At 42.6% G+C, this 7,673-nt stretch overlaps 1 non-coding gene across 1 annotated transcript; it reads right to left on the bottom strand.

Annotated features, from left to right (window-relative positions):
* Positions 1-4,787: 4,787 nt before the first annotated feature.
* TRNAE-CUC (transfer RNA glutamic acid (anticodon CUC)) lies at positions 4,788-4,860 on the bottom strand. Its single transcript has one exon. It is a non-coding gene; the product is annotated as a tRNA-Glu (tRNA).
* Between the last annotated feature and the right edge of the window lie 2,813 nt (positions 4,861-7,673).

Below are 7,673 nucleotides of genomic sequence, written 5' to 3'. Positions count from 1 at the left end.
CGAGTGAACCTCGCATTCAAGGCTCCGGCCTCTGTGTGTGCTTAATTCGAGACCCTGCCCCAGCAGCAAGGTCCTCTGGCCCCTGAGGGGCCAGCCAGGGGCACAGCCTCCGTTCCGCCTGTGAACCATGGGCAGAACGGGTGGGTTGGCAGCAGGGTCCCCAGACCCCCCCTCCCCTGTAGGGGAACACCTGGACCTTGGATTTTGTCCGCTGTGAATGGCATCACAGAATGTGTGCAACTGGACTAATTCCTGTAAAGTGACAATGTTGATAGCATTCACATCACATCCTCTTAAACGTTTGCAGTTGTTCACCTGAATTCAACTGGAATAGACTCTCCCTGAGTCAAGAAGGTCCTTCTGTGATGATATTTCCTTTCTTTATGTCATTCACAGCAACAATAATAGAAATAATGATGTCAGTTGAGCACTTACATATCAGGTGCCGTGCTGACCGTTTTACATTCATACTCTCACTTAATATTGATAACAGTCCAGTAAGGTAGCACTCCTATCGTTACCATTCCAATCAATGGGGAAACTGAGGCTCATGGTGTTATGTAATGTGCCCAGGGCCCCAGCAAGTAGTCAGGACTGAGCCCTGGCTTCTGACCCCAGAGCCCACCTCCCTTCTTCTTTTTTTTAAATTGAAGTATAATCGACATATAACACTGTGTAAATTTGAGGTGTACAATGTGTTGGTTTGATACATTTGTATGTTGCGATATGATTACTATAGTATCATTGGTTACCACCTCCATCTTGTCACATAATTATCATCTTCTTTTGTGTGTTGAGAACAGTCAGGATCTGGTCTCTTAGCAACTTTGATGTTTAAAAAAAAAAAAAAAAGCCCACACTCCTACTTATCTTGGAGTATTGCCAGACTCTTAAAGTTGGAAGAACTCTTGTTTGAACGCATAATCAGAAGTGAGAGAAGCTGGGTGATCATTTGTTCATTCATCAAATAGTGTGAGAAGCTGGTTAGACATGTGTCAGTAAGAGGAAGGGCCACGGTGCTGTCATGAGCAGATCTAACACCACGGCGCTTGGGGATGGGGAGTTCATTTCTCTCTCAGATGACTTCTGAGGCGAGCAGGCCAGGGGGACCAGGTTAGTCCTGGGTCATTTTCCACCATCCCCTGCAGCAGTAGTATCCAAAGTGGCTGGTCTGAAACTAGATAAGAAAATTGCACCAGACATGAATCGACATGGTGCTTCCTTCATTGAGAAAGTCCTGTTTACAGAGAAAGCATTACCTGAACTAAACAATGTACTTGGCAATGCAGTTGCTCTACATTCTTGCACTAGCTCCATCTCTCCTCGTGAGTGTAGCAGTTACAGACTAGTCCAAGGAGCATACTTTGTGTGGACCCCACGGCACCCCTGTCCACCTGTGATTGCCACACCCTCTGCCCAAGCTCACAGGTCACTTCTGCTCCTGCATTCTGTGGCTGCAAACTTAGACATGTGTCATAGCTCACTGCAAGGCTGTGAAAGATGAGCCATGTGTTGGATCAAAAGAGGTCACCTGGCCCCATGGACCTGTGTCCAGGAGGAGAAAAGTCCTGAGGATCCCTGTGTCTCTTACCTGTTCCTTTCTGCATGTTGGCGTGTGGCTCCCCACTGCAGATGGGTGTGGAGGACATTTCTGTTCTACTTTCCTTCTAGTCACCTAGGAAGACCACACTTCCTGCTACCTTGAAGTTAGGACCCTAAATCCAATGGCTGGTGTCCTTGGAAGAAGAGGGCACTTTGGACACGACCGCACAGAGGAAGAGCCCACATAAAAACAGAGGAGAGATTGGAGTGATGCAAGCCAAGGAACACCAAGGCCTGCGGGAGCACCAGAGCCTGGAAGAGATTCCGTGCTGAGCCCCTAGAAGGAAGCAGACCCACCAACACCCTGATTTCAGACACTGGCCTCTGGAACCTGAGAGAATAGATTCTTGTTGTTTAAGCAGCCCAGTCCGTGGTACTTTCTTACAGCAGCCCCTGTAAACTCGTACAATCCCTAAAGGACCTTGTGGTGGTTTTAAAACATGTCCAAAAATTCTAGACATGACTTCCAACAAAAGATGGAGCCCATTCCCCTCAGCTCAAGCATGTGACTTGCATCTGAGGAACAGAACATGGTAGAAGAGATGCCGCGTGTCTTCTGAGGTCAGGGCATAATAGGTGTCCCTAGGGCCCCAGCTCTGAGGAGGCCCACACCACAAGGGGAGGCCACACATCCTGGTCAACAGTGCCAGCAGAAGTCCCAGCCAAAAGCCAGTGTCAGCCTCCAGATGTGGGAGTAGGGAATCGGAGATGACCAAGCCACAGTGGCCGTCACCCCCGAGGAGCCCTGAGAGGACGCACCCACTTGGCCAAGGAGCCCCAGCCCACAGGGGTGGTGAGCAAAGCATTGCTGTTGCTCCACAGCACTCGGCTTGGGGATATTTTTTATACGGCAGTGAAGAACTGAAGCAAGGGACGCACCACGGAGAAGAGAACAGGAAAGACCATAGAATTATGGTCTTTATCGTAACAGGTGCACGGGGGAAACTACAGGACAAGCGGAAGAGCCCTGACTGGAGAGGAGATTTCTGCACAGTGTGCAGAAACACAATCGAAAGACAGATCCCAATTCTCAGAAACCCTCCACCTAAATCCAAGGGAAGGAAATGCTCTCCTAGTGGCCCCAGGAACATGGATGCCTCCTCTCTCACAAGGAGCCAGGAGTAAGAAAGAGCCTCCCAGGTGTCCCCACCTCCATCATGCCAAGGCCAGACTGGCCCAGGAGACAAGGCGTGTCTGCCCCACAAAGCATGTATCAGGTGTGCGCTGTGTGCTTCCAGAGCAGAATGAGGGCGTCCAGGCACAAAGCACAGCACAGTGTGCTGGGTGATTTGTAGCCCAACCGTCCTGGTGGCTAACTCCTCCATGGACAGAATATCCTATGAAGGTCTGCAGCTGGCCTGGGGCCCAGGGACATTTAAGCATAGACAGTAAAAGGCTGAGACACATACACTTATTTATTTGTCTCCGGAAATACTTTGTGGCAGCTTACAAATAAACACACAATTCTGTGCTGCAAGATGAAACATAACTACAGTGAGAAATTTGAGGCAAAAGAAAGCAAAGAAAGACTGGTAGGCGGCGGCAGTGGCAGCCCAGTGCCAAAGGACAGAAACAGGCCCAGAGAAAGATCCAGCATCCAGCATCTCCTGTATGCTTAAGTGCCAAACATGACATCTCACCAGAAGCACAGAGACAGAGAGACAGTGAGAGAAAGAACAACACAGACAGACTCTCCAAGAAAACCAGCCCTAAACCTCGACCAACCTATTGCCCCAGGATCTCAGAAATCCATTCAAGGTAAGTCCTACTGAACAGGGATTATCCCCCTGAGACAGGCCAGCTTGAAAGATGGATTTGATTCCACCTGGATTCCAGAGTGTTAGGGAGACTTTAGCAACATGTCTCAGCCTTGCTACACTCTTTTAAGTGAGATGAATTTCTCGTAACTTTTTCCAGAAAATGAGTCAACATGGAGTCCTGATTTTCAGGCAGTGTGGTATGGAATCCCAAATGCTTAAAGTAAATGTCATACAAAAAATAGTTTAATGGAGAAGCAAAATGACAGCCATACTTCTTACCACCCTGAGCTGGAGGTGTCCCTTAAAACAGTGTTCCCCAAACCTTTCTGGCACCAGAGACTGGTTTTGTGGAAGACAATTTTTCCACGGACCCGGGGGTAGGGGGATGATTTCAGGATGATTCAAGTGCATTACATTTATTATGCACTTTATTTCTATTATTATTACATTGTAATATATAATGAAATAATTATACAACTCACCATACTGCTGACAGGAAGCGGAGCTCAGGCAGTAATGCAAGCAATGGGGAGCGACTGCAAATACAGATGAAGCTTGGCTCACTCACCCACCCCTTATCTCCTGCTGTGCAGCCCGGTTCCGGTACCGGTCCGTGGCCAGGGGTTGGGGACCCCTGCCTAAAAACATCCTTCGGTTCTCAAGTAACAATCACCAGGATTAATGTTAAATGGGTCCAGATCCATCTTATTCCAGATCAAATTCATGTCAGGTGTCCAGGAAATGGCCATGATTTCAATTGTTATTGTAAAGAGCATTATTTAAAAATCAATGTACTCCATTTAAAAAGCATCTTCTGTCCACTCTCGCCACTTTTCTTCAACATTGGAGGTTGTTCGATTTTCTGGGGCTGCGGTAACAAATTACAGCAAACTCAGTGCCTTAAAACCACATATATATTTTTTACTATTTATATATTTATTTTTTATTTATTTATTTTGGCTGCGCCAGATCTTAGTTGAGGCATGCGGACTCTTAGTTGCGGGATGCATGAGGGATCTAGTTCCCTGAACAGGGATCGAACACGGGCACCCTGCATTAGGAGAGTGGAATCTTACCCACATTTAGTTTTTAACTTTTTATTTTATATTGGAGTATATTTGATTAACAATGTTGTGATAGTTTCAGGTGTACAGCAAAGTGATTCAGTTATACATATACATGTATCTATTCTTTTTCAAATTATTTTCCCATTTAGGTCATTACATAATATTGAGCAGAGTTCCCTGTGCTATACAGTAGGTCCTCCTTGTTGGTTATCCATTTTATTTTATATTTTTTAATATTTATTTATTTATTTATTTGCCTGTGCTGAGTCTTAGTTACAGCATGCTGGATCTTTAGTTGCAGTACATGGGATCTTTAGTTGTGGTACATGGGATCTTTAGTTGTGGCATGTGGGATCTGTTCCCTGACTGGGGATTGAACCCAGGCCCCCTGCATTGAGAGTGCAGAGTCTTAATCATTGGACCACCAGGGAAGTCCCTGGTTATCCACTCTAAATACAGCAGTGTGTACATGTCAATCCAAAACTCCCTAACTATCCCTTCCCCTGACCCTTCCCCCCTGCTGGTAACCATAAGTTCATTCTCTAAGTCTGTGAGTCTGTTTCTGTTTTGTAAATAAGTTAATTTTTATCATTTCTTTTTAGATCCCACATATAAGCCATATCATATGATATTTCTCTTTCTCTGTCTGACTTACTTCACTCAGTATGACAATCTCTAGGTCCATCTATGTTGCTGCAAATGGCATTATTTCATTCTTTTAATATTTATTATCTTACAGTTCTGTAGAGTAGAAGTCTGACACAGATCTCACTGGGCTGAAATCAAGGTGTGGGCAGGGCTGGCTCCTTCTGGAGACTCTTGGGGAGAATCATTTCCTTGCCTTTTCCATCTTCTAGAAGCTGCCCACATTCCTCAGCTCACCACCCCTTCCTCCATCTTCAAAGCCAGCAACTGTGGCCCAGTCCCTCTCACCCCATCACTCTGACCTCCTCCTTGCCAATTTCTTCCCTTATCAGGACGCTTGTGGTTACACTGGGTCCACCTGTATAATCCAGAATAATCTTTTGAAGTCACTGGTTAGCAACCTCAATTCCATCCACAAACTTAATTGCCCTAGGTCATGTCAGCTAATTCATTCACAGATTTAAGGATTAGAACGTGGACATTCTAATGCCATGATTCTGCCTACCACAGAGGTCCTTGAGAGAAAACTAAATAAAAGGCATATAGATTGGAAAGGAAGAAATAAAACCAGCTTTGTCCACAAAGACATGAGACTCTGTGTAGAGAAATCTAAGGAATCTACAAAAAAGCTGCTAAAACTAACACATGAGTGTAATGAGGTTGTAGGATACCAGGTCAATATACAAAAATCCATTGTATTCATATATACTAGAAGTACAATGTATTGGAAATTTTTGTATGCTAGAAATACAATGAAAAATTGGAAAATTAAAAAATTTTAAATCCCATTTACAATGATATCAAAGAATATGAAATACTTATTTCATATGTGTTTATATAAATTTATTTAAGTTTATTATTAAATTAAAAGATGCACAAACTATAAAACAAATCTGAGAAAAATTAAAGAAAATTCAAATAAATGGAGAGATATATCATGCTCATGACTTGCTATTGTTATGCTGTCAAGTCTCCCCAAATTGATGGATAGATTTGGTGCAATCCCAAGCAAAATCTCAGGAGCCTTTTTTGTAGAAATTGAGCTAATTATAAAATGTATGTGAAAATGAGAAGGACCTAGAATGGCCAACCCAATTTTGAAAAAGAAGAGCAGGGTTTAGGACTCAACACTCTTGATTTTAAGACGTACTAGAAATGAACAATTACCCAGACAGCATGGTAATAAGGTCTACGGGAAATAAACATATAGATCAATAGAAAAAAAAATAGTTCAGAAATGGACCCACTCATACAAGGTCAATTAATTTTTGGCAAAGGTGCCAAGGCAATTCAATGGAAAAACTATAATCTTTTCAACAAAAGGTGCTACAACAATTGGCTATCCCCGTGTAAAAACAAAACAAAACAATTAAACTCAACCCCTACTTCACACTATATAGAAAGACTAATTTGAAATGACTCATAGATCTAAATGTAAAAGCTAAAACTATGAAACTTTTAGAAGAAAATCTTGGTCTCCTGGGTTTAGGCAAAGATTTCTTAAATTGGACCCCTGAAGCATGAACCATATATTTTAAAACTTCGTAAAATAGACTTCAAAATTGAGAATGTTTGCTCTTCAAAAGATACCATTAAGCTAAATGAAAAGGCAAACCATAGACTATGAGAAAATATTTACAAAATATATAAAAGATTTCTACCCAGAATATATGAAAAACTGTTACAATTCAATAATAAGGAGATAACCCACTTTTTTAAAAGGGCCCAAACAATTTGGACAGTTCACCTAAGAGTATCAGATGGCCAAGAAGCCCATGAAAAGATGATCAACAACCTTAGACATTAGGGAAATGTGAAGTAAAACCACAATGAAATATAACTATACACCCAGCAGAATTTTAAAGACTGATGATGCCAAGTGTTGGTGCAGATGTGGAGAGAGAGACTGGAACTCTCATGCACTGCTGAGGGGAATGTAAAATGGTACAGCCACTTTGGAAAAACCATTTGGAAGCAGCATCTTATCAAATTAAACATATATGAATTATCTGACTCAGCAATTCCTCTGCTATGTATTCATTAGAGAAAGGTGAAAGTATATGTCAACACAAAGACTTGTACGTGAAAGTTTATAGCCGTTTTATTCATAATATCCAAAAGCTAAAAACAACCCAAATGCTCATCAAAGGGTGAATGGATAAATAAATTGTCATATATCCGTACAATGAAATGCTATTCTCCAATATAAAGGAACAAATTACAGAATCACTTGACAACATGGATGAACCCTAAAAGCACGATGCTACAGAAAAGAGGCCAGACACAACAGATCACACATTGCGTGCGTGAAACTACAGAAAAGGCAACCACTGACAAAAGCAGATCAGTGGTTTCCAGGGGCTGGTCAGGGAAGAGGGCTGTCTACAAAAACGTATGAGGGAACTTATCAGGGTAATGGAAATGTTCTAAATATCAACTGTTGGGTGGTTACAAGACTCTATGTATTTGTTAGAACTCTGGATTGTGGACTGGATTGTAGACTGGATTGTGTGTAAATTATACCTCCCATAAAACTGACCAAATAAAGGGGGGGGAAAGGTTTAAAAAATATTCTTAATTTAGGGTCAGTTTGGAGAAA

This window comes from Aethalodelphis obliquidens, unplaced genomic scaffold (genome assembly GCF_003676395.1).
Source record: "Aethalodelphis obliquidens isolate GAN/ISIS:26980383/991018 unplaced genomic scaffold, ASM367639v1 scaffold74, whole genome shotgun sequence".
Lineage (NCBI taxonomy): Eukaryota > Metazoa > Chordata > Mammalia > Artiodactyla > Delphinidae > Aethalodelphis > Aethalodelphis obliquidens.
Note: the sequence above shows the minus strand (reverse complement) of the source record. Positions and strands in the feature narration are given on the sequence as shown.